The sequence below is a fragment of the Balaenoptera ricei genome, chromosome 5 (genome assembly GCF_028023285.1).
Source record: "Balaenoptera ricei isolate mBalRic1 chromosome 5, mBalRic1.hap2, whole genome shotgun sequence".
Lineage (NCBI taxonomy): Eukaryota > Metazoa > Chordata > Mammalia > Artiodactyla > Balaenopteridae > Balaenoptera > Balaenoptera ricei.
Window position 1 is genome coordinate 101782664 of NC_082643.1, and position 27535 is coordinate 101810198.

Here is a 27535-nt window from a genome sequence, read left to right on the forward strand (position 1 = left end):
AGAGCACAGAGAACTATATTCAATATCTTATAATAAACTACAAAGGAAAAGAATATGAAAAATAATATGTATACAAATACATATATTCTTTTTCATATTGTATACATGTGTGTGTATATGTGTGTGTGTGTGTGTGTGTGTGTCTATTACTGAATGATTTTGCTGTACACCAGAAACTAATGCAACACCATAAGTTAACTATACTTCAATTTTGAAAAAAGTGATATTTTCAAGAATATCTAATGCCATGAGACAATGCTAACAAGAGGTTAAGCATAAAAGTCAGGAGTCCAATGTGCCTCTATAACAGTATCCTATTTCTTTAAAATATATGTACTTTCTGTTGATTTGAGTGGAAAAAGACTGGAAGGAAATATACCCAAATTGTTACCGATGGTTATCTCTGGGTGAAGGGATAGTAGCTGATCTTCATTTTTTTCTTTACAGTTTTCTGTAGTTTAAAACATATTTTGCAAGGGCCATATACTATTTTATCGTGAGATAAAATAATCAATATTTTAAATACTTTTGGCAAATACTGAATAAGAATATTGATCAGTGAATCACAAAAGTCAAGTTTCCATTCTGACTCTACTTCTAATCCCTTCCCTAGCCTATGTTCCAGTGTCCTCAACTACAAAACACAAAGGTTGCCCTCAATATCTTGGGTTCAATGCTTTTGTTATACAATGTTGCCAATTTGTGATTATAGGAGAGAGCCAGAGAAGTGTGGAAGAAATTGAAGGGAATAGGAAGTACAGAGGAGTCAGACAGAGAAGAAAGAAAGAGAAAGCTAAGAAGAGAGGGAAACAGACAAAGCAGGTATGAACTCAGAAGATTTTTGAGATGAACGTTGATTTTTTAAGTCACAGCCTACTGTTCATCAGGCCTTTGTTTAACAGTCACAGTCCTGGGACTTCTCTGGTGGTCCAGTGGTTAAGACTCTGTGCTCTGGGCTTCCCTGGTGGCGCAGTGGTTGAGAATCTGCCTGCTAATGCAGGGGACACGGGTTCGAGCCCTGGTCTGGGAAGATCCCACATGCCGCGGAACAACTGGGCCCGTGAGCCACAATTACTGAGCCTGCGCGTCTGGAGCCTGTGCTCTGCAACAAGAGAGGCCGCGACAGTGAGAGGCCCGTGCACCGCGATGAAGAGTGGCCCCCGCTTGCCACAACTAGAGAAAGCCCTCGCACAGAAACGAAGACCCAACACAGCCATAAATAAATAAATAAATAAATGAATAAATAAAATTAAAAAAAAAAAAAAGACTCTGTGCTCCGAGTGCAGGGGGTGTGGGTTCAATCCCTGGTTGCTGCACGGTGCAGCCAAAAAATAAATAAATACATTTTTAAAAGTCACAGTCCTTTGAAACTTTGATTATTCACAGATCATCATCTGCTTTAATTATTAAACCTCTAAACATCTCACAGAACCATTTCAGCACGCAAGCCCACCAGGACAGAAATTAATCTCTATGCTAAACCAGAATGTGACGCAGTCAAACTGAAATCTGGCTCTAGTGCCTCAGGCTAGAAATGACTCACCCTTGAAATAAAGCTATTATTCCTATTATCTGCTCAGTTCACCTTTAGCATTTGGCTTAGGTGGAAAACAACTCAGTTAAAGATGGTGCTGATTAACTCCATTCCACAAAATACTCACACCTCCTTTCTCTCCAGACTCCCAGGCACCAGTGACCTGGGGACAAAACTTCCTCCTGTCTGTGGGCTACCAGGGTTCCGAGGAGCACGATGAAGGAAACAGTAGTTTTCATTCTGCTAAGAAAATCGGGATCTCCATTTCCTGTAATTGTCTTGCCCTTCAGAGCATCCCACTGTTTGAAACACAGAACACACTCCATAACGCCTTAACTCTAGGACAGTCATAATGTTTCAAGTACAGAGAACTTCAGGGAACATCAGAGAGCCATAAAAACAGGGGAAAAAGTGAGGCAGATCTTTAGTTTAAAAGTGTAAAATTGAAACAGGAGGAAAGGGGGCAGGGCACAACCTTTAAAAGAATGACGTAGCCCAAGGACACAACATAAACTGATTAGAAGCAAATAGGTCCAAGATGATCTAGAAAATGGTACAGATGAACCAGTTTGCAAGGCAGAAATAGAGACACAGATGTAAAGAACAAACGTATGGACACCAAGGGGGGAAAGGGAGGCGTGGGATGAATTGGGAGATTGGGATTGACATATATGCACTAAATAATATGTATAAAATAGATAACTAATGAGAACCTGCTGTATAGCACAGGGAACTCAACTTCCCTTTGCTGTACAGTAGAAACTAACACAACATTGTAAAACAACTATACCCCAATTAAAACAAACAAACAAACAAATAGGTCCAAGATGGAGGATGAGTCCACTTCCACTAGACCTTGAGCCTCAGTATACACTCACTATAACACATCAGCAAGGTAAATGACACACCCTCTGGCACCACGACAGTTCCAAGGCCTACCATAAAGGTCAAAAGTGGGCAGTGGCCCAATTCCTGGAAATCCCAATCCCTTCCCCAAAACAGCTGGAATACTCCTCCCACTCATTAGCCTATGAAATTACCCACCCCTATAAAAACTGACAACCCCATACCCTGAGGCTGCTCTCGCCTTCTGAGGTGGCCCACTTTCTGTCTGTGGAGCGTGTTTCTCCCAAGGCCTCTCGCCTTCTAAGATGACCCACATTCTGTGGAGTGTGTTTCTCTCTAAATAAATCCACTTCTCACCTATCACTTTATCTCTCACTGAATTCTTTCTGCGATGAGACATCAAGAACCTGAGCTTCATAAAGTCCTGAGACCAGGTGTGTGATCTCAGTTAAAAGAATGTGAGTGCAAGTCCCAATCTGAGTTGCACGGTTTCAGAATGGCTGGACCATTGTACCATTGGAAGAAATTTTTCAATTCCTTATGAGTATCCATCACTTTAGAGTCTACAATCAGTTATAATCCTGGGGTAGGCAGGAAAGCATCAATTTTCCAAATTTATGGAGACCCTGTAGATTGCAATATTATATTCAGGGAGACCTAAAGCTGAATCCTAGTAAGATATTGCTCATTTCTGCAAGAAACGTTGAGCGAAGTGTTGAGAAATCAGGCACAGGGGCCAGATGGCTTGGGTTCAAATTCTAACTCTGGCACATACTGGTTATTGAACCACTCAGTACCTCAATTTTCTCAGCTGTTAAATGGGGCTTTATTATGGTACGAGGTAGGGTCGTCATGAAAATCAAATAATTAATCTCTTTACCTAGTGCCTGGCACAGTCCCTGAAATTGTGTTGAGGAAATGGAATAATCACCAACCCCTATCTGATTATAGATGTGCATATAATTTATCCTTCCTCCTAATTCCTATAAATTAGAGGAAACTCACAATAAAAGCGGGCTAGGCAGTGTGTTTATTATTCTCATCGGAAAGTATCTGAACCCAAATGCCTTTCAACAGGAAAATGGACAAATTGCAATATATTCATACCATGGACACTAATCAGCAATAAAAATTTTAAAAAGAACTGCTACCTGCCATAATAAGAGTGAACTCACACAGATACAGTGTCGCATGAAGGAAGCCAGATGCAAACAAGTACATATGTCTGACTCCATTGAATGAAGTTAGAAACCAGGCAAAATTAATCAATAACGACCGAAGACAGAATTGTGTGACCAACCATCCTGGTTTGCCTGAGGCTTTCCCAGTTCTAACATTGACAGTTCCACATCCCAGGAAACCCCTCAGTTCCAGGCAAAGTATGACAACTGGTCACCCTGGTGATCACCCCAAAAGAGGCGCCAAAGATTGAGCACTTGCACTTTACAGTATGTATCCTCAATCTGTTGTTTTTTTTTTTAAATCATTGTGTTTGTTTGTTTTTTTTTAAAATTAATTTACTTCTTTATTTTTGGCTGTGTTGGGTCTTCGTTTCTGTGCGAGGGCTTTCTCTAGTTGCGGCAAGCGGGGCCCACTCTTCATCGCAGTGCGTGGGCCTCTCACTATCGCGGCCTCTCTTGTTGCAGAGCACAGGCTCCAGACACGCAGGCTCAGTAGTTGTGGCTCACGGGCCTAGTTGCTCCACGGCATGTGGGATCTTCCCAGACCAGGGCTCGAACCTGTGTCCCCTGCATTGGCAGGCAGATTCTCAACCAGTGCGCCACAAGGGAAGCCCTTTCTTTTTTTTTTTTTTTTTTTTTTTTTAAGGATCTGGACTAGAAAGGGTGAAGTGTTGAAGAAGTGAGATGGCCAATAGTGCAGTTTTGCCAGTTTTGCCAATGTATTCGCCACCCAAAACAAGGCACTGAAATTTTTCATCCCCTCCGAAGTTCCCTTACTAGTGGGACACTTTTCATCATGGTGAAGAGCCAGCAAAAAGTTATCCGTTTCTTTTAGGCGGATGGGGTCAGATTCCCAGCTGGCTTGTTAAATTGCACTCCAGCAAGGGACTACTCCAACTCCAGCTATAACCTCAAACAGCGCCTTGTAATTTTCTATCTAAAACAAAGAAAACTCCATTTCATTTCTGTCCCTGAACTACTGAGTTTTATTTCCCTAGGCTTCATTGACCTTCTAAAGGTTTTTTATATGTTTTCTTATATCCTGGTTCCTCCACTTATCTTAATTATTGAAGTACCAGTTTTTCAGAATAGACTATATAAGTCCTTTTATAGCATTGGACTGCAATCTTATATACTAGATATCTGGTGGGAGGGCTGTAAACTCAGGAGATTGTGGTAGGTATGGTGCTTTGGACTTGCCGTAATAATTTTTTCTGTCTCGCTCCCTATAATATCACACATTATTAGAGTCTATGACTTAAAATCCATCTGGTTCTCAACCTGTGGGATATGCTCCACATAACCTTTCCACACTACTCCAAATTTTTATCAAATTTATCAATCCCAGAGAAAGGAAAATTGTTTGTTAGAAATGCGGTAAAGGCTTATGAACTGGCTCCAGCTATTAATAAGGCAGTCATTTTGCCAGATGATGAAGGACATGCCAGGTTCTGTTGTTCTACATATTTGTCAGCCTCTGTGCCCAAGCAAGTTAAAAATAAAACATTTCCAGGTATTTCCATGTACTAGCCAGCAGTGACCTCGACAGCATAAATGTGAAAGACATCCAACCTGATTCATCAGAAAAGAAGCAGACGTAGGCAAAAGTATGAGGGAAAGAGCCATGAGGTCTTGTCCCTGCTGCTTCTTCCTCCCACTACAGTGACATTGTTCAGACCCTCATTGCTTCTTGCCTGGACTATTTCAACAGTCTCTTAACTGGTCCCCCACTGCTGGTCTCACCTCACTTCCACCCTCTATACCTTGGACAGTACGAGCTTTCTCAATCATTCTCTGATCAAATAGCTTCCTATTTGTAATTCTGCAATGACTTCCCCATGCCTGGGGAATGATGTCTGCACTCCAACATTGCTGTTCGAGGATCTCCATAGAGTAATTTACCTCTCCCCTGCCTTCTCTGTACCACTCCTACTTATACCCCCAAGTGTTCCCTTCTGCAGTCCTACAGAACATGCTCAGGACAATGCATGCTCTCCCAGACCCCCTTACATTTGCAGCTGCTTTGTCCTGTGTCTGAAATTTGTTTCACTCTCTCTTCTCCTAGTTAATTCATCATGAATTAGCTTAGATGTCATGTCCTCCAAGACTCTTCCCAAACACTTCTGAAAAAATCATGTCTCCTCCTCTGCACCCCTGTAACTCTGTCATAATGTCTTCAGTGTTTCTGCTTTCCCAACTCCAGAGACACCATTCACATCAAACACTGTAAGAAGGGGACTCCCTCACATTGTGCGAGATGGCAGCTCTGAGCCTTTGCTCCTAAATCAATTGTTTACCTGTCTGTCTCCCCACCCCCTTGCATCCCCCTTAGCAACCTTCCACTTATCACTATGACCACAACTCCGTTTCAGAGACTCCCTCCTCTGCCTGTAAGTCCTCAGGTTCCCTTCTGGATCCACACATCTTTTGAACCTGTTTACTCCATCAAACTAACCCTTTTTGCAGACACTATGCTTTGGGATTTGAAAGTGTTCATTTTTCCAGTGGTTCTTAAGTTCAACTTCTCCTGGGTCGGTATCATTGATTTCCACTTGGCTATATCTGGCAAAAATAGGCAGGACAATTCCCCACACAGGCCCAATTCCCGAAACTTCACCCTGGCCAGAGTCCCAGGCCTCAGTCACCAATGAGAAGAATTCAGCCCCACAGAAGGCACTCAGGAAGAGTTTGGGACTCCTTGCCCCTTTAGTCTCTAAATTAGTTCCTTGCAGACAGGGGTCATGCCTTTAATTTCTTCAAAACATTTCTCTCACCCCAAGTTGGCTGAATCATAAATTGTGCATAGTAAATACTCATTTAATGCTTTTTAGGTGAACGCATTTATAAATTAATGAATCATTTGAAGCTAAGAAACGTTATTTACCTTTAGCTGAGATAAATGCATTCTTAAAATAATAAATTAAGCAAAAGTTAGTTTTGACACATAAAGAATCCATGAGCTATTTTGTTGACTTTATTAGCACACATTTTCTACAAACCTGAGAAGAGTTGCTTGCCAAAAACCTGGAAGATGTCATCACATAAATGCCCATTTTCATACCTATAATCAATAAACATTCTTTTTGATGGGAAGCATCCTCCGCAGAAGATCATATTGTAATTTTCCTTAGGTTGAGTGTCACGTATTCACAGTTTATTCCCAGAGACACAAAGATAGTAAAGTCTTCCAAAATCATATGCGAAAACCAATGGACCGTGGGAGAGAAGAGGATGGGAGCAGTGGGATAGAAGGAGGCTTTGGTTTTATGCCTGACAGAAGAAGAGAGTCATTCTCTGCTCTCAACCTTGGTCCTGCAGCAACCTTGAGTCTGCAGCTTTCTGGGACAGGCCATAGCTGTTAAAGAATCAATCTGCTTAAATTTTTCTTCGTTTAAAAAAGAAAAATCAGCTTTCTCTTTTGAAACCCTTAATGGCAGAATGAAATAATTCGTCTCTCGCTTTGGAGTTCATACTCCGCCGGGTAACTATAGGCGGCTGAGATGTCTGCCCGTGGATCTTTATTTGGTCAAGTTTCAGATCATATTCCATTCTTAATCTTTCATCATAAATCAGTTCTTCTGGTCTTTTAATCACTCTTGTTGCTGTGTTCTGAACTGGTTTCAGGGCAATAAATCAATTAAGATGTGTTTGTAAAGTGCTTTAAAAGATAAAAAATGTGGCTAAGTGCAGCATGTTACAGAAAAGGGGCAGTTGAATCTGGTGTTCTAGGTGCGGCCTTTGTATGGGGAGGGGCTTGATTCTAATAAATTTCACAGTAATTACTGAGATGGATTGATTCATTCCCCCTTTGATATTTCTCTTATTTCCTAGAAGCAAAGCCAAATCACATTTCTTTGAGATGTTTGTTTGGGTTGAAGGATAGGACAGCTATTTTTTTCTGGCTGTGCCATGCGGCCTACGGGTTCTTAGTTCCCCTACCTGTGATCGAACATGAATCCGTGTCCCCAGGGAATTCCCAGGACAGCTTTATTTTTATAGCAGGAGAGACTGTATTTGGATATGAGAACTTTCTGATGGCAAAAGAAGAAAACAAATAAATGGTCGACAAAAGGAGATGGTGGAGATTCTGTCAATGGAGATCTTCAGGAAAATAAACAAGCAAAAAAGAGAGTTCTCTTCAATTAAGACCAGGGATAGCAGATAGACTTCAAGTTAAGTTGACTTCTGATCAACTCTGATCAGTTGGTAGCAGCTGCCTGTAAAAATAGTTTTAAAAGAATGTGGAAGCTACATCCAGACTCAGAGGGAAAGCATCATGATCAATTAGCAATGTCTTCCCTGAGTGCAAAGGAGGCAGGTAAGAGGCATGCATGTTACCTACCTGCATTAGACATTAGACAACCTGAAGGCAAGATTTAGAGGTATGGTCTGGCACAGGACAGGTGTTCTCCCACTTTGAAAGATTCCAAATTTTTATTTAAACAGCCTCACAGTATGCTCTACATTGCATAGAGGATGTATGGCCTATCAGCCAACACAAACTGCATACCTACTGGGCATAGAGATGGATGCTAATATTGGAGGTGGTGAGAACAAAATGTATTCCATTTGTGTCATACCTCAAGTTTACAGACATTAACATCTATGCTGTCTTATTTTATACTTATTTTAGTTTTCAACAAGTATGTATTGTGCCTACTGGGTGCCAGGTAATATACTATGAGCTGGATGTAATAGGTAAGTTGAAAATAAATACAGTCCCTGCCTCTTGGAGTTAATATTCTCATGGAGGATAAGAGGAATGAAAAGGTAGGTATGGACTTCATTTTGAAGATGAGAAAACTGATGCTCAAATAACATATATAACGCATCCATTAAAAAAAAAAAGTGACATGTGGAAGGACCAGGACTCCAACTAAAGGTTCCCAGTATAACTTTTCTCTCTGTTTATCCCTGGAGTCCTACTCCATTGTTTTACGTAGCCCCTGATCCCAGACCTGGCAGCCACGCGGTTCTACTTTCTGATAATCCTGAGGACCACTTATCCCCTAGACAGTGCTGACCTTCTGGAGCTCCCTCATCTGATTCTCTGAGGGCTTTCCCAGTGATGCCCTCAATCCCACAGGCCTCTGATGGCTCCTTCAGAGAATGGTGCCCTGTGTCTGGAATGGAGAAGAGGGCTTCACAAGCAAGATGGAGTCAAGCCAGATTTCAGACAGCAGGTAAGATCCAAGGTGGAGAAGAAAGGGAAAGGCATTGTAATGGGGGAGGGTGGGGGGATTAAGAAGAAATGGCATGTGAAGTTAGAATATTATAAAACAAACATGTGGCTTCAGGGAACAATGAGCAAATGAGTTTGATTAATCCAAAGAAAAAACAAAATATTTAATTAGCACCTATGCACCATAGGCACCGGAAAATAATTTCATTTAGTCCTCACAACAACTGCATGAGTAAGAAAGGATGCCATCTTCCCACATTACAGACAGGGTAACTGATATTCATCACATTGAGTAACTCACCCGAGGTCACAGACTAGGAAGTGGCAGAGCCAGGTTCATGCCCAGGTCTTTCCATCTCCATGTACAGAGTTCCTTCTGCTCAAGTGTGCAAGGTACTCAATGCACAAGAGGGTGAGATTTATAGAAAGAGTGAAAGCAGACATCAAAATTGGGCTGGAGAGAAGAAAGACTACCTTTGCCAATTTGACACTGTTGTTGTTACCTGCTCTTGCCTGATATATGATGTGTTCAGGGGAAGATGGCAGACAACTCTGTCAATTAATCCAAGCCTTCTGTCTGCCACGAAGAGGAAGGCTTGACTGTTACTACTTTGAGGGATGCTAAAAACTTAGAGATGGACTCCTCACAGATCCTCTCTTTTCTCCTGCTGCCTTTTCTCTGCAACAATTGTTCTCTCTCTTTGCCTCTTGCTGAAGATACAGCTTGTTGCCTTCTCAATACTGACCCCCTCTCCCTCATCCTTCCTACAGAACCTCAACTGCACTCATTCATCCACCCTTCTCTGAAGGCCATGTGCGACAGAGGAGGCAGGATGTACCCCCAACCTCAGCAGGTAACTACTGCTTAATCGAAGATGGTCCTGGTGGTCCCATTTTCCTTACCAATGGGGACTTAGGCATGAGCTTGTGATGCAATTGGGTGAATGAGACATGAGGATGAGTTTGCCAGGAAGCTTGTGGGAGAGGGTTTTTATTAATAAAGGGATGCAGAAAGAAATGGCTGCTACTTCCTCTGGATACTTTTCTGTCTATTTGTGATGCCTGGAACTATAGCAGCTATGTTGCAAACATGAGGGGGCCAGACTAAGGACAGACCATCTTTGCCAATTTAACAATGTTCCCTCACCTAATTTTGTCTGTCATGTGACATATACAGAAAAAGATGGTTCACTGTGCTGATTCACTGTGCTTGACAGAGGGTTTCTTTGTGGGTTTTGACAAATAAGAGCTTCTGAAAATGGAGTTTGGGCCATGGAAGAATGAGACAGAAGGAAAATAACATTATAAGAAGGATCACTTTAGTTATTAAATGGGTACCATATAATGTCCTTTGACAAGAAGGAAAAAATAATGGAATTTAAAAAAAATTTTTGGTTGTTGAACTATGCTTCTTGATTATGACATCACTCAGAATATAGACCACAATGATCATAATTTCAATAGTATGAAAATCAGCCTAAAGGAAATGAGTCACAACACAAGAGACAGCTCTTATTTACACATTTGTTGATTTTATGCAAACTCTTCACTGTAGAACAGGGATTGGCGAACTACAGCCCTAGGGCCAAATCAAGCATACTGTCTGTTTTTGTAAATAAAGTTTTGTAGGAACACAGCCAAATCCATTTGTTTACATATTGTCTGTGTCTGCTTTTGTGCTAAAATGTCAGAGTTGAGTAATTTCAACAGAGACTGCAGGGCTCATAGAACTGAAAATACTTTCCGTCTGGCCCTTAACAGAAAGTCTGCTACCCCTAATTTAGAAGGAAGAGAACTGAACTGACAGACTGAGTATACAAGTAAATACTGGCCAGACCACATAAAAAATGACCACACGAACCCATATGAATTCTGACCCACAGTCTACAGCAACCAGCCCAAGAAACCAATCCATTACCAACAGTAACCAGCTCAGGAAGTCAACCTGCTACCTGTAAGTCAGGCTTGTAGGAAGTCAGACCACTACCTCTGGCAACTCGTCCAGGAAGCCAAACAATAAGTCCTATAGTAATCAACCCAAAACAGCTAGGACTTGATTAATAACTGACAGCTTTCCTAACTTTTGTCCCCGTTTCTGACTTTAGGATGAACCAGAGACAGTTAAATCTGCATCCCTAACCAATCACATAGGATGTCCTTCTTCTAGTTACCCGGACAATTTCCTCATGCTGCAGCCTCCAATCGGGACACATATGAAGCCTTCCCTTTTTTCCACAATAAAGTTTTTCTATTCCTCTGCCTGTCTTTAAGTCTCTGCCTAAATGTAAGTCATAGTGGCTGACTCCTTTGCTAGAGCAAGTTCAGAAAAAAATAGTCTTTGATTTTCTCATTTGTTTGATCCCCATTCATTTCCGCAGAATTTGGAGTCACAAGAGCTGAGTCCTAATCCTGAATCTGCCAATCATTCCATATGTGACACTGAATAACCCAACTTTTCTGTTTAAAAGATAAAGAGAAAGAGGCAGGGTCCCTGCCCATTGTAGCTCACAAGCTACTTACTCTTTCAGGGTGAGACTATTGCCATACTAGAAACCTCTGGAAAAGACAGAGATAGTTCTGAGGAAAGAGCAACAGAGTGTATCTGGGTCATTTATCGAGTAATTGTCTGACATTGATTAATTGATAATCATTATCTTTGACCACTATTAATATAGTTGATAGGAAAATATCTTTCCCCTAAATTCACGAATTTCTTCCTTTTCAAGCAAAACTGTAAGCCACTCATTTCAAAATATGGATAAGTCATTTGTTTGAAAATCCAATTTCACAAATGGCTTATCTGTTAAAGTAATATTTTACTGGATCTTGATTCAAACCTTGATTCAAACCGTTTTTCTAAGGTTTCCACTAGTAGAATCATTCGAGTCTGTCTAGTTTGTTTCACGGATGCTTAAAAATTTCCACAAATGATACACTTCAGAATGTTTTGGATGTCTTTAATATTTTGTAGAAATTTACTTGATTTATGGTATGCAAAACAAAATACTAATTGTACAGAACATTCACTAAGATCTCATTGAGTGCCTTAAGTAATACTTCCACAGTTTTATCGTCCATGAGCAAATGTCTTCATGTAAGTTCAAAAATGTTCATTGTTTAAAAAAGCCTTTTAAAGCTACAGTTGCCATTTCTTAAAAAAGCAATATATGAATACTTGTTTGAATTTTTCAGCTTTAATCCAAATGTTATGGGACATATAAGCAAAGCCCATATTGTAAAATCTGTAATACTCCAAACTCTCCTTCTATATGCAAGTTGAAAGGTACCCTGGACAGTGTGGGAGTCTTGGTTTACAGTCTGGAATCTACCCTCTACTGTCTGAGTAACCTCCAGAAAATAACATCACATCTTTGGACCCGTTTCCTCTCTTGTAGGCTATCACTAAGTTTCATTTCAAGACTGAAAAGCTACCATCAGTCAGCTCCAGGAATTTTAAGAAGTACTAATAGAAAATGACATTTTCCAGATGCTCAACTGGGTGGCTTCCATCCTGAAGGAGGCCTGAGCTCATGAAATTTCTACAAGTTTTATACAAGGAGCACTGAATTCAAAGCTTAATCTACAAAGACTTCTATCCAGGTGGTGTTCCCAAGCAGAACAATACTTTATTAGCATCATCAGCAAAGACTAGGGTAACTGACAAGGTCACTGAGGGGGATCCATTCATAGATCAAGGGCTGAGCTAGATTCTGGGGATTTGGGGGTAAGTAAGACACAACCCCTCCAGATGCCCACAGCAAGTGAGGAAAGAAATGGATTGCACACACAGAGCAATGAAGACCCAAAGCAGCCATAAATAAATAAATATTTTTTTTTAAAAAATGGATTGCATATGAATAGAGACCATTCACTTGGCCTTGATCTCATTGTATGACCCATTGGAAAATATATGTGTGTATTCTTGTTATTATCAGAGGTGATGCGGTAGTTACCAGCAATAAGTCTAGAACCAGGCTTCCCAGGTTCAAATCCCCACTTTGTCACTTTGTGTGATCTTGAACATGACGTAAATGCCCTGTGACTTAGGTTTTTCCTATCTATAAAGCAGGGATAATAGTAATACGCACCTGGAGACCTTCAAGATGGCAGAGGAGTAAGATGTGGAGATCACCTTCCTCCCCACAAATACATCAGAAATACATCTACACGTGGAACAACTCCTACACAACACCTACTGAACGTGGGCAGAAGACCTCAGAATTCCCAAAAGGCAAGAAACTCCCCATGTACCTGGTAGGGCAAAAGAAAAAAGAAAAAACAGAGACAAAAGAATAGGGACAGGACCTGCACATCTGGGAGGGAGCTGTGAAGGAGGAAAAGTTTCCACACATTAGGAAGCCCCTTCACTGGTGGAGATGGGGGTGGCGGTGGGGGGGAAGCTTTGAAGCCACGGAGGAGAGCACAGCAACAGGGGTGCAGAGGGCAAAGCAGAGAGATTCCCACACAGAGGATTGGTGCCAGTCAGCACTCACCAGCCTGAGAGGCTTGTCTGCTCACCCACCAGGGCAGGTGGGGGCTGGGAGCTGAGGCTTGGGCTTCGGAGGTCAGATCCCAGGGAGAGGACTGGGGTTGGCGCCGTGAACACAGCCTGAAGAGGGCTAGTGCACCACAGCTAGCCAGGAGGGAGTCCGGGAAAAAGTCTGGAGCTGCCTAAGAGGCAAGAGACCATTTTTTCCAGGTGCACAAAGGAGAGCGGCTTCAGAGCACCGCCTAAATGAGCTCCAGAAATGGGTGCAAACCGCGGCTATCACCGCGGACCCCAGAGACGGGCATGAAATGCTAAGGCTGCTGCTGCAGCCACCAAGAAGCCTGTGTGCAAGCACAGGTCACTCTCCACACCTCCCCTCCCAGGAGCCTGTGCAGCCTGCCACTGCCAGGGTCCCGTGATCCAGAGAAAAATTCCCCGGGAGAACACATGGTGCTCCTCAGGCTGTTGTAACCTCATGCTGGCCTCTGCCACCGCAGGCTTGCCCCGCATTACGTAGCCCTCCCTCCCCCCTGGACTGAGTGATCCAGAGCCCCCTAATCAGCTGCTACTTTAACCCCGTCCTGTCTGAGCAAAGAACAGACATCCGCAGGCAACCTACATGCAGAGGAGGGACCAAATCTAAAGATGAACCCCAGGAGCTGTGCGAACAAAGTAGAGAAAGGGAAATTTTTCCCAGCAACCTCAGGAGAGGCGTATTAAACCTCGACAATCAACCTGATGTACCCTGCATCTCTGGAATACCTGAATAGAAAACAAGTCATCCCAAAATTGAGGCGGTGGACTTTGGGAGCAACTGTAGACTTGGGGTTTGCTTTCTGCATCTAATTTGTTTCTGGTTTTATGTTTGTCTTAGTTTAGTATTAGGAGTTTATTATCATTGGTGGATTTCTTTATTGATTTGGTGGCTCTCTTCCTTTTTTTTTCTTATATATGCATACATTTTTTTTCCTTTTTCTCTTTTTGTGAGTGTTTATGTGTATGCTTCTTTGTGTGATTTTTTTCTGTACAGCTTTGCTATTACCGTTTGTCCTAGGGTTCTCTCTGTTCTTTTTTGTTTGCTTCTTTGTTTTAGTATAGTTTCTAGCACTTGTTATCATTGGTGGATTTGTTTTTTTGGTTTGCTTGCCCTCTTCTTTCTTTCTTTCTTTTTTCTATTTTTTATTACTTTAAAATTTTTTTATTTTTAATAATTCCTTTATTTCTTATTTTAATAACTTTATTTATTTTGTTTTATTTTCTTTTTTTCTTTCTATCTTTCTTTCTTTTTTTCTCCCTTTTCTTCTGAGCCACATGGCTGACAGGGTCTTGGCACTCCAGCTGGGTGTCAGGCCTGTGCCTCTGAGGTGGGAGAGCCAAGTTCAGGACATTGGTCCACCAAAGACCTCTTGGCTCTACGTAATATCAAATGGCAAGAGCTCTCCCAGAGATCTCCATCTCAATGCTAAGACCCAGCTCCACTCAACAACCAGCAAGCTACAGTGCTGGACACCCTAAGCCAAACAACTAGCAAGACAGGAACACAACCCCACCCATTAGCAGAGAGGCTGCCTAAAATCATAATAAAGTCACAGACATCCCAAAACACACCACCGCATGCGGTCCTCCCCACCAGAAAGATAAGATCCAGCCTCATCCACCAGAACTCAGGCACCAGTCCCCTCCACCAGGAAGCCTACACAACCCACTGAACCAACCTAACCACTGGGGTCAGACACCAAAAACAACAGGAACTACTAACCTGCAGCCTGCGAAAATGAGACCCTAAACACAGTAAGTTAAGCAAAATGAGAAGACAGAGAAACACACAGCAGATGAAGGAGCAAGGTAAGAACCCACCAGACCAAACAAATGAAGAGGAAATAGGCAGTCTACTTGAAAAACAATTCAGACTAATGATAGTAAAGATGATCCACAATCTTGGAAATAGAATGGAGAAGATACAAGAAGCATTTAACGAGGATCTAGAAGAGGTAAAGAGCAAAGAAACAATGATGAACAACACAATAAATGAAATTAGAAATTCTCTAGAAGGAATTAATAGCAGAATAACTGAGGCAGAAGAATGGATAAGTGACCTGGAAGATAAAATAGTGAAAATAATTACTGCAGAGCAGAATAAAGAAAAAAGAATGAAAAGAATTGAGGGCAGTCTCAGAGACCTCTGGGACAACATTAAACGCACCAACATTCGAATTATAGGGGTCCCAGAGGAAGAAGAGTAAAAGAAAGGGGCTGAGAAAATACTGGCAGAGATTACAGTTGAAAACTTCCCTAATATGGGAAAGGAAATAGTCAGTCAAGTTCAGGAAGTGCAGAGAGTCCCATACAGGATAAATCCAAGGAGAAACACACCAATACACATATGAATCAAACTATCAAAAATTAAATACAAAGAAAAAATATTAAAAGCAGCAAGGGAAAAACAACAAATAACATACAAGGGAATCCCCAGGAGGTTAACATCTGATCTTTCAGCAGAAATTCTGCAAGCCAGAAGGGAGTGGCAGGACATATTTAAAATGATGAAAGGGAAAAACCTACAACCAAGATTACTCTACCCAGCAAGGATCTCATTCAGATTTGATGGAAAAATTAAAACCTTTACAGACAAGCAAAAGCTAAAAGAATTCAGCACCACCAAACCAGCTTTACAACAAATGCTAAAGGAACATCTCTAGGCAGGAAACACAAGAGAAGGAAAAGACCTACCATAACAAACCCAAAACAATTAAGAAAATGATAATAAGAACATACATATCGATAACGACCTTAAACGTAAATGGTTTAAATGCTCCAAACAAAAGGCATAGACTGGCTGAATGGAAAAAAAAACAAGACCCATATATATGCTGTCTACAGGAGACACACTTCACACCTAGAGAAACATACAGACTGAAAGTGAGGGGATGGAAAAACATATTCCATGAAAATGGAAATCAAAAGAAAGCTGAAGTAGCAATTCTCATATCAAACAAAATAGACTTTAAAATAAAGACTATTACAAGAGACAAACAAGGACACTACATAATGATCGAGGGTTCAATCCAAGAAGAAGATATAACAATTGTAAATATTTATGCACCCAACATAGGAGCATCTCAATAAATAAGGCAAATGCTAAGAAGCATAAAAGGGGAAATTGACAGTAACACCATCATAGTAGGGGACTTTAGCACCCCACTTTCACCAATAGATAGATCATCCAAACAGAAAATTAATAAGGAAACACAAGCTTTAAATGATACATTAAACAAGATGGACTTAATTGATATTTATACGATATTTCATCCAAAAACAACAGAATACAATTTCTTCTCAAGCGCTCATGGAACATTCTCCAGGATACATCATATCTTGGGTCACAAATCAAGCCTTGGTAAATTTGAGAAAATTGAAATCATATCAAGTATCTTTTCTAACTACAACCCTATGAGACTAGATATCAATTACAGGAAAAAATCTGTAAAAAATACAAACACATGGAGGCTAAACAATACACTACTAAATAACCAAGTGGTCACTGAAGAAATCAAACAGGAAATGAAAATATACCTAGAAACAAATGACAATGAAAACCCGACGACCCAAAACCTATGGGATTCAGTAAAAGCAGTTCTAAGAGGGAAGTTTAGAGCAAAACAATCCTACCTCAAGAAACATGAAACATCCTTTTTGACCCACCTCCTAGAGAAATGGAAATAAAAACAAAAATAAACAAATGGGACCTAATGAAACTTAAAAGCTTTTGCTCAGCAAAGGAAACCATAAACAAGACGAAAAGACAACCCTCAGAGTGGGAGAAAATATTTGCAAATGAAGCAACTGACAAAGGGTTAATCTCCAAAATTTACAAGCAGCTCATGCAGCTCAATATCAAAAAAACAAACAACCCAATCCAAAAATGGGCAGAAGACCTAAATAGACATTTCTCCAAAGAAGATATACACATTTCCAACAAACACATGAAAGAATGCTCAACATCATTAATCATTAGAGAAATGCAAATCAAAACTACAATTAGATATCATCTCACACCAGTCAGAATGGCCATCATCAAAAAATCTACAAACAATAAATGCTGGAGGGGGTGTGGAGAAAAGGGAACCCTCTTGCACTGTTGGTGGGAATGTAAACTGATACAGCCACTATGGAGAACAGTATGGAGGTTCCTTAAAAAACTACAAATAGAACTACCATACGACCCAGCAGTCCCACTACTGGGCATATACCCTGCGAAAACCATAATTCAAAGAAAGTCATATACCACAATGTTCATTGCAGCTGTATTTACAATAACCAGGACATGGAAGCAACCTAAGTGTCCATCAACAGATGAATGGATAAAGAAGATGTGGCACATATATACAATGGAATATTACTCAGCCATAAAAAGAAACGAAATTGACTTATTTGTGGTGAGGTGGATGGACCTAGAGTCTGTCATACAGAGTGAAGTAAGTCAGAAAGAGAAAAACAAATACCATATGCTAACACATATATATGGAATCTAAAAAACAAAAAAAGGTCATGAAGAACCTAGGGGCAAGACGGGAATAAAGACGTAGACCTACTAGAGAATGGACTTGAGGATATGGGGAGGGGGAAGGATAAGCTGGGACAAAGTGAGAGAGTGGCATGGACATATATACACTACCAAATGTAAAACAGATAGCTAGTGGGAAGCAGTCGCATAGCACAGGAAGTTCAGCTCCATGCTTTGTGACCACCTAGAGGGGTGGGATGGGGGGGGGGAGGGAGACGCAAGAGGGAGGAGATATGGGGATATAGTATATGTATAGCTGATTCACTTTGTTATAAAGCAGAAACTAACGCACAATTGTAAAGCAATTAGACTCCAATAAAGATGTTAAGAAAAAAATAAGAGACATGTACCACAATGTTCATTGCAGCACTATATACAATAGCCAGGACATGGAAGCAACCTAAGTGTCCATCGACAGATGAATGGATAAAGAAGATGTTGGACATATATACAATGGAATATTACTCAGCCATAAAAAGAAACAAAATTGAGTTATTTGTAGTGAGGTGGATGGACCTAGAGTCTGTCATACAGAGTGAAGTAAGTCAGAAAGAGAAAAACAAACACTGTACGCTAACACATATATATGGAATTTGAAAAAAAAAAAAAGGTTCTGAAGAACCTAGGGGCAGGACAGGAATAAAGACTCAGAGGTAGAGAATGGACTTGAGGACACGGGGAGGGGGAAGAGTAAGCTGGGACAAAGTGAGAGAGTGGCATGGACATATATACACTACCAAATGTAAAATAGATAGCTAGTGGGAAGCAGCTGCATAGCACAGGGAGATCAGCTCGGTGCTTTGTGACCACCTAGAGGGGTGGGATAGGGAACGGGGGAGGGAGACGCGAGAGGGAGGAGATATGGGGATATAGTATATGTATAGCTGGTTCACTTTGTTATAAAGCAGAAACTAACACACCATTGTAAAGCATTTTTACTCCAATAAAGATGTTAAAAACAAAAATTCTAAAAAAAAAAAAAAAGGAACAGTAATACCCACCTCATTCTGAGCATCAATTACTCAGCATATGAAACATTCATATGGTGCCTAGCAAATTGTAAGCATCCTTTACATATTGGTAATAATTCGTTCCCATTTTATTGAGCATTGTGTAAACAGTGTACACGCATGATGTCATTTAATCCTCCCTACGGCAGGTCCTATTATTCCCATTTTATACATAAAGAGAGTGAAGCTGAAACAGCTTAGGTGAGACCATGACTGTATACTGTACAATATTTAGAGATAATGAAGGTAATGTATACCCCTGCATTAACAATAACTGTTTGTTTCACATTAAAATCCACTGTAATATATATTTTAACCTATAGCTATTAGAGAACTATAGTTTTGAAACACAAGTGATGCAAATATTTTCATTTCCCACAGGAAGGCCAACAGAGCAGTGTAACGTTCATCTAATAATATACAACAATCTAAATTAGTAATGATGAAACAAAACAAGCTGCCATTTATATTTATCAAGTATAAATAGCGGCATGTGAAAAGCACAAGCTACAGACTGCCCTGATGATACATGATGACTAGTCGTCCTTCCAGAATATAGCGGGAGTGCTGGCCCCCTGGATGCAGCCATGCATGGGAGCTTTGTGATGACGCTGCTTGACTTCCTCCTGAACACCAATTCCAGCCTTCCCCATACTCCAGTACTGGCTAGTTTCAACTTCTAAAGGCTAAAACGTAATGTCCCTTAATGACTCACTTAAAAGATAGAAGTACATGGCGCTAACTGTGGAAAGGAAAGGAGGGATGAGGGAAGAAAAACTATGGAGTTTTGCATTGTCCATCAACAAGAACAGAAGAAAGGATATTCTCTGAATTTTTAAAAATCTTTCCTCCCGAAGTCTAGGGTACAATTCTGATCAAGTTTGGTTTTTTCTTCTCACTGGAGCTCATAAACTCTATGAAGCCATGGTCACCCCAAAAAGAGAAATTCCATCAGGCCCTATCTTAAGATTCTGTCACTTCTACTTTACTAACCAAGTAGCAATTCATTATTAAATTCAGAGTGGAAATTCTTTAGCCACTGCCCCTGTGAGATGAAATTATCAGTAAAGCAAGACAAAAATGCGTCAAGTTTTCCCACTTTCAGCCAGATAAAGCTTGTAGCAGATATCTGGGGAGGTGATGGAAGTTCCAGTTACTACCATATCCTACCTCTTAGCAAGTTTATAACCTGGGCAAGAAAGACATCCAGCCACTTTATTTGAAAATTCACATGGTTCTTATTATACCTTTAAAGACAGAACTTCCATGCATCTTTACTTATATCCTTATCCTATGCTCTGCTGACCTGTTTCCCCTCTAAAGCCCTCTAATTTCCATTTTTTTTAATACAAATTATGTCCCGACATAATAGGTATACCCTTCATTTCAGCATATACCAATGTTGAATCCCATCCCAAGTCCTGGTGACTCTAAAATGTCACATCTACCACCTTTTGTCATTAGTTTCTTTTACTTCTCATAGTCTGCCCATTTGTATGGAGATCCTGAAACCATAATTTTCATCCTCCTTGAAAATTGTTCTTTCCTATAAGTCCCCAGACACATTCTACACCTCCATTCTTCTCCCTGAGTCATAATTATTATCACTCTAAGCAATTGTTTTCATGAGTGTTTCTCCCTTCCCATCAATATTAATTTCCTAAGGTTGCCTTAACAAAGTTCCACAAACCTGGTGGCTTTAAATGACAGAAATGTATTGTCTCACAGTTCTGGAGGCTAGAAGTACCAAGTCAAGATGTCCGCAAGATTGGTTCCTTCTGCAGGCTCTGAAGGATAGTCTGTCCCATGCCTCTCTCCTAGCTTCTGGCAGTTGCCAGCAATCCTTGGCATTCCTTGGCTTGCAGAAGCATGGCTCCAATCTCGGCCTCTGTCTACACATAGCTGTCTTTTCCCTCTGTGTCTCTCTGTGTCTTCATACAGCCTTCTTATGACATCAGTCATTGGATGTAGGGGTACCCTAACTCAATATGGCCTCATCTTAACTAATTACATCTGCAACAATCCTATTTCCAAGTAAAGTCACATTCACAGGTACCAGGGTTAAGACTTCATACCTTTTTAAGGAGACACAATTCAACCCAACACTACTGATATTTACTTCGCATCCCTGCGTTTCAGTCAACTACACTTCAGAACAAATAACCTGTTCTTCATGCTCAGAATGGAGCTAGCCCAAGAAGCCATCCTCCTCTCCTCCTTAGCTCAGGATGTCAAGCCCATTATTCAACCCAATCTATACAGTGGCCTTGCCTCTCCCAGATCTACCTCTCCATCCCAAGATCAAAATGTCTATCTGGAAACAATGAAAACTTACTTGCACTCTCAAGTTCTCCATCTTTCTGGAGACATTTCCCTGATGCCCTGACAGTGCTGTTCTTCCACACATGATTAGGAAGAACTGATAATAAGGTGCAGCATGCCCTTGATCACACCCCAGATATATCCATCATGACAACAGCCCGCTTTCATGCGGCCAGACCCGGGGGTAAGAGTGAAGACGCTTCTAAGATAGACCTGGCTATGGATAAATCCTGGCTCTGCCACTTACCAGCTGTGTGACCGTGAACAAGATGCTTGACCTCTTTTTGCCTCAGAAAACTGAAGTTACTAACAGTACTAGTCATGGGATTATTATGAACATTAAAGATAATTATGTAAAATGTTTAGCTTGATGTCTGTGATGGACTGAATCGTGTCTCTTGAAAATTCGTATGTTGAAGCACTAACCTGCCCCCCAGTACTTCAGTACATGACTGTATTTGGAAAAAGAGTCTTTAAAGATTAAGTTAAAACAAGACTGTTGGGTGGGCCTTCATCCAATCTGACTGGTGTCCTTATAAGAAGAGGAAATTTGGAGGCACAGAGAGACACCAGGATGCAGGCACACAGAGAAAAGACCACATGAAAACACAGAGAGAAGACAGGCCTCTGCAAACCAGGACCAAACCGGACCACACCTTGATCTTGAATATCCAGCCGCCAGAACAGTAAGAAAATAAATTTCTATTGTTTAAGCCACTCAGTCTAAGGTATTTTGGGGCTTTTTTCCTTCCAGCTTTATTGAGGTAAAATTTAAAAAATTGTATATATTTAAAGTGTGTAACGTGATGTTTTTACATATGTATACTTTGTGAAATGATTATCACAATCAAGCTAATTAACCTCACATAGTTACCACTTTTTTATGTGTGGTGAGAATACTTAAGATCTATTCTCTTAGCAAATTTCATGTATACAAAACCATATCATTAACTATAGTCACCATACTGTACATTAGGTTTCCAGAATTTATTCATCCTGTGTTACTGAAACTTTATACCCTTTGAGCAACACCTCCCTTCTTCCCCCATACCCCAGCCCCTGGCAACAAATCATTCTACTCTCTGCCTCTATACATTTTACAATTTTAGACTCCACATATCAGTGAGATCATGTAGTAAGTCTTTCTGTGACTGGCTTATTTCACTTAGCATAATGCCCACCAGGTTCATCCATATTATCACTAATGGCAAGATTTCTTTCTTTTTTAAGGCTGAATAATATTCCATTGTATATATGTACCACATTTTCTGTATCCATTCATCCATCAACAGACACTTAGATTGCTTCCATATGTTGGCTATTGTAAATAACGTCACGATGAACATGGAGGTACAGCTATTTTCTCAAGATCCTGATTTCATTTTCTTTGAGTATATATACCTGGAAATGAGATTGCTGGATTATATATGGTGGTTCTATTTTTAATTTTTTGAGAAACCTCCATACTGTTTTCCATAGTGGCTGCACCAATATGCATCCCCACCAACATTGCATTAGGATTCCCTTTTCTCCACATCCTCACCAGCACTTGTCATCTCTTGTCTTTTTGATAATAGCCATTGTAACAGGTGTGAGGTGATACCTCACTGTGGTTTTGATTTGCGTTTGCCTGATGACTAGTGATGCTGAGCACCTTTTCATATACATGTTGGCCATTCGTACACGTCGTCTTTGGAGAAATGTCTATTCAGATCCTTCATCCATTTGGTAATCAGGTTATTTGCTTTTTTGCTATTGAATTGTTTGAGTTCCTTATATATTTTGGATATTAACCCCTTATCAGATGTATGTTTTGCTGCACTTGCCTTTCTCCTCCACCTATCAAAATCCAAATGTCTTTCAAAGCTTGGCTAAAATTCTACCTCCTGGATGAAAGGTTCCACTGAGAATCATCTGTCCTTTCTCTGCCACATCCCAGCAACATGGAAACAGATCCCGAAATCCCTCTCAATTTGCCTTCTCTGTGTCACTGAGCCCAGGGCCCCAAGGATAAATTCTTTTTTTTTTTTTAACATGTTTATTGGAGTATAATTGCTTTACAATGGTGTGTTAGTTTCTGCTTTATAACAAAGTGAATCAGTTATACATATACATATGTGCCCATATCTCTTCCCTCTTGCATCTCCCTCCCTCCCACCCTCCCTATCCCACCCCTGTAGGTGGTCACAAAGCACAGAGCTGATCTCCCTGTGCTATGTGGCTGCTTCCCACTAGCTATCTATTTTACGTTTGGTAGTGTATATATGTCCATGCCACTCTCTCTCTTTGTCTTTTTGGAATTAAGCAAAGTGAATGTAAAGCTGCAGCCTGGAGCAGAGAGATTGGGGAGTGCCAAGACATTGTCTACTTAGGAAATAGCTTTATGTTTGAAAATTTGGCAAAGTACAAAACAGGAAGCCCTTACAACTTGAATTCCAAATCCAATTGCATTCATAGGGATGAGATTCTACCAACCCCTCCAAGAAATATGCATTCCCTCAGGCACAATGAGGAAAAACCTCCTCCTCCAGTACCTCGAATTCTCAGCCTCTCTTGAGTGAAGAGAGGGGCAAATGGGTTCTAGAGGGGAACCACAGAGGGGGCCACAGCCTCACTCATCTCTGCAGGGCTGAAGGCCCAAAGCCGAAATGGCTTTGAACGGTAATTCAAATGAAAAATGGAATAAACTGTAAATGTTGCCAGAGACAAGCTGCAGAAGTCTAAGTTCAGTTTGCACCGCCCATAACACACATGGAGGCACTGGGGACCCAACCGTGAGGCATGTAGGCAGCCTGCCTCATGGATGAGACATAAACCGCATGACCACAAGGCCTGCATTCAAACTGCAGCCCCATTGTTTACTGACAGATGACTTGGGACAAATTACTTAATCTTTCTGGGCCTCAGTTTCCCTTTATTCAAAAATACAACCATATAAGTTAACATTAACTGAGTTCTTACCATGTGCCAGGCACTGTGCCAACTGCTCTCCGAGCAGTGTGCAACAGGATTCAAGGAGTTAATGTACACAATGCTCTTGGTTCAGAATCCAGCACAAGGTAGGCATTCATAACAATAAATGTTGGTTATTTCTTTTTTTTTTTTTTTTAAATATGCCAGAAGGCTTTTTTTTTTTTTTAAGAAATTCACGTTCTTTATTTATTTATTTATTTATTTATTTATTTATTTATTTATGACTGTGTTGGGTCTTCGTTTCTGTGTGAGGGCTTTCTCTAGTTGTGGCAAGTGGGGACCACTCTTCATCGCGGTGCGCGGGCCTCTCACCATCGCGGCCTCTCTTGTTGCGGAGCACAGGCTCCAGACGCGCAGGCTCAGTAATTGTGGCTCACGGGCCCAGTTGCTCCGTGGCATGTGGGATCTTCCCAGACCAGGGCTCGAACCCGTGTCCCCTGCATTGGCAGGCAGATTCTCAACCACTGCGCCACCAGGGAAGCCCAATGTTGGTTATTTCTAAGCAAGGCATTATCCCTATGGCCTATAGGCAGATGGATTAACAGATTTTTCATTTATCAGAAAGTTCAAGCACTAGTTCTGTCCCCCACCAGCTGCATGACCTTGGCTAAAGTTCTGAAGTATATCAGCCTTCATTTTCTCTGATCACCCAAAAATGCATGACAATCTCTGTTCCACAAGGTTGTTGGGAGACCCAGGTGGAATCTTGGAATGAAAGGCTGTAGAATTTATTGCACTATGCATGTGGATAATTTTATTCTGATTACTGCCCTGCCCCCCCCACCACTGGGTTATTTTCTACCCCCATTCCCACAGTAAATGGCCATGACTCAATGTTTAAGGGAAGAGGAGAAATACACCCAGCCGCCCCATGCGTAAGTGAACGTGGCCAGCTGTTACTCCCTGCTATGTCACTTCAGAGATCTAAGCCTTATATTCTCAAATTCAGAGGACACCAATAAGCCACACCCTAGACAGATCAACAGACCAATAAGAGGGTCAAATGTATTTAGTCCATCCGTCTGTCCCCTCCAGGTGCTGTCACACCACTCTGGCTGCAAGGAGGGTCAGTCTAGTCAGAATGTAGTTGCAAGGACTACTTGAGTGACGTGGTAGGCTTTACCAAACAACTGTGGGGTGGGGCTGGGTGGGAATGAGTAGAAAGGGCATCATAGATTTTAAAGATACATAGGCAATGTACACACCTGGCCCTTGTTTAAATGTCACTTCCCAATGAGTTCTTTTTTTTTAATTTTTATTTTATATTGGAGTATAGTTGATAAACAACGTTGTGTTAGTTTCAGGTGTACAGCAAAGTGATACAGTTATACATATACATGTACTGTATCTATTCTTTTTCAAGTTCTTTCCCTGTTTAGGTTATTACAGAATATTGAGCAGAGCTCCCTGTGCTATACAGTAGGTCCTTGTTGGTTATCTATTTTAAATATAGCCATGTGTACAAGTCGATCCCAAACTCCCAGTCTATCCCTCTGCCCACCCTTCTCCCCTGGTAACCATAAGTTCGTTCTCTAAGTCTGTGAGTCTGTTTCTGTTTTGTAAATAAGTTCATTTGTATCTTTTTTTTTTTAGATTCCGTATATAAACAATATCATATGATATTGGTCTTTCTCTGTCTGAATTACTCCAGTGAAGTCTGCTGTCTAAAATATCCCACCTCTTCCCATTACTATCGAACTCTTTGCCTCAGCTTCCCTTAATAAATTGAAAGATAATCATTATACCTCTTTTAGTACAGTGGTAAGGATTAAATGTATCATACAGGTAATTGTTTACAACAAGGGTGGCACGTAGTAAGTATTTAATACATTATCAATTTTATTACTATTACTTTTTAATCTAAGCACTATTTCATTCTAGTGTATTTGATATTCTAGGAAGCATTATTTTGGTAATCTTCTTATTTACAAAGTTGTTATCTGACTTCCTAACTAGGTCTTAATCTATAAGGAGGGGCCTAGGTTATCTCCCCACTAAGTGCTTAATGAATAAATAAATTAATGAGTGAAAAGGCGACCACTACTTTCATTACACTCATCCCTCATATCCCAACCACATACTTGTAGGACAGAGTTTTCTTATCGAAATATTAGTCATGAAATAAATAGTGACAGAGAAAAAAACTGAGTGATTTGTTCACACAGGAATGTGAGTGAGCAGCGATCTGGCTCAATGCCAAACACCATGCAAAGCCTGTTGATTGATTTACCCGGCCTTCTGGTCATTCAATCCAAGAACATATGCTAAACTCCTGCCCTGGACCATGCCGTGGGCTCCCCGGCCCATCCACAAGGGGGAGCTGTCTTTAATCCTTGACTACATCCCACCGTTATGATCTCAGTACCCCCAGGGGAAAGCAAGACTCACAGTGAAGAGGAGGCAGGGGACTGCGACTCCCCCACCTCCCCACCCCCAGCAGGTCCTGAGTGCCTGCGGCTCGGCTCGGCTGAGTCTTCTCCCTGCGACATCTGATTTCCTCACAGATGACTGTCACAGCCAGAACTGAAGTGTCCCCAGAGCAACAAGGACATCTGGGTTCGGTTTCGTCAGTCTGCAAGTGCAGCTTTGTTGGCTCGGGCGGGGTGAAGTGAGGGGAGGGTGTTGATAAGCATCTCCATAATCGGGACTTGCCGTCCATGACTTACCATTCATTTCCTAATCAGTCACCACATTTTGTTCAAGCTTAGCGCTGACCTACTGCATTTAACGCCACATTCTGCAGCAAAGAGCTACTGCTGCGTTTATTGGGGGGAAACCAGCCAGCTCCTGTCGCTGCTGCTGCAGCAAGCAGAAGAAACTGAGATTTTAAGGATTCTTCCCCGCTTTATCTAGGAGTTCTCATTTTGTTCAAAGATTGTCTCCCCCTCCTCTTCCCTCTTTCCCTCCCTGGTGCCAAGACGACCTGAATTACTTCAAGCAGCCCTTTGTCTAGACTATCATCCTGCCCTGCTATCCTCACTCTGTCTCTGCCGTCAGTACACACTCGCAACGCAGATTATCAGCCAGCAGGACACTGTGTGACCTTGGGCCAGCCATGTCCCTCTAAGCCTCCTTTTCATTAACTATAAAACAACAAGGTTGGGCTAGATTATCCCTTTCTGCTCTGAAATTGCACAATTCTAATTTTCCCATGATTCTCAAAGATGGAGTTAAAGTCACAAGTTGTCTGAGATGGAAGACACTTTAGAAATAATCTGCTACAACAACTCCATATTTCATTTTGGAGCCATTTCATCACTTTTGCTACATGTATATACCACCTACCCTATTATTTGCTCAACTATTTTTAGGTTAACCTTTTTATCAAAATGCATGTGTTGAAGAGGATACTTTTCACTACCATGAGCAGAAAATCATAATCATTTGCCATAAATAGAATTATAACTAAAGGAAAACAACCTAAAAAACTTCTA

General features: G+C 41.1%; 1 long non-coding RNA gene across 1 annotated transcript in view; it reads right to left on the reverse strand.

Annotated features, from left to right (window-relative positions):
* Positions 1 to 26606, reverse strand: part of LOC132366581 (uncharacterized) — a 52337-nt gene extending 25731 nt beyond the window's left edge. Inside the window, exon 1 of the long non-coding RNA XR_009503470.1 lies at positions 26490 to 26606. This is a non-coding gene — a long non-coding RNA (uncharacterized LOC132366581). The remainder of the gene's footprint in view (positions 1 to 26489) is intronic.
* Between the last annotated feature and the right edge of the window lie 929 nt (positions 26607 to 27535).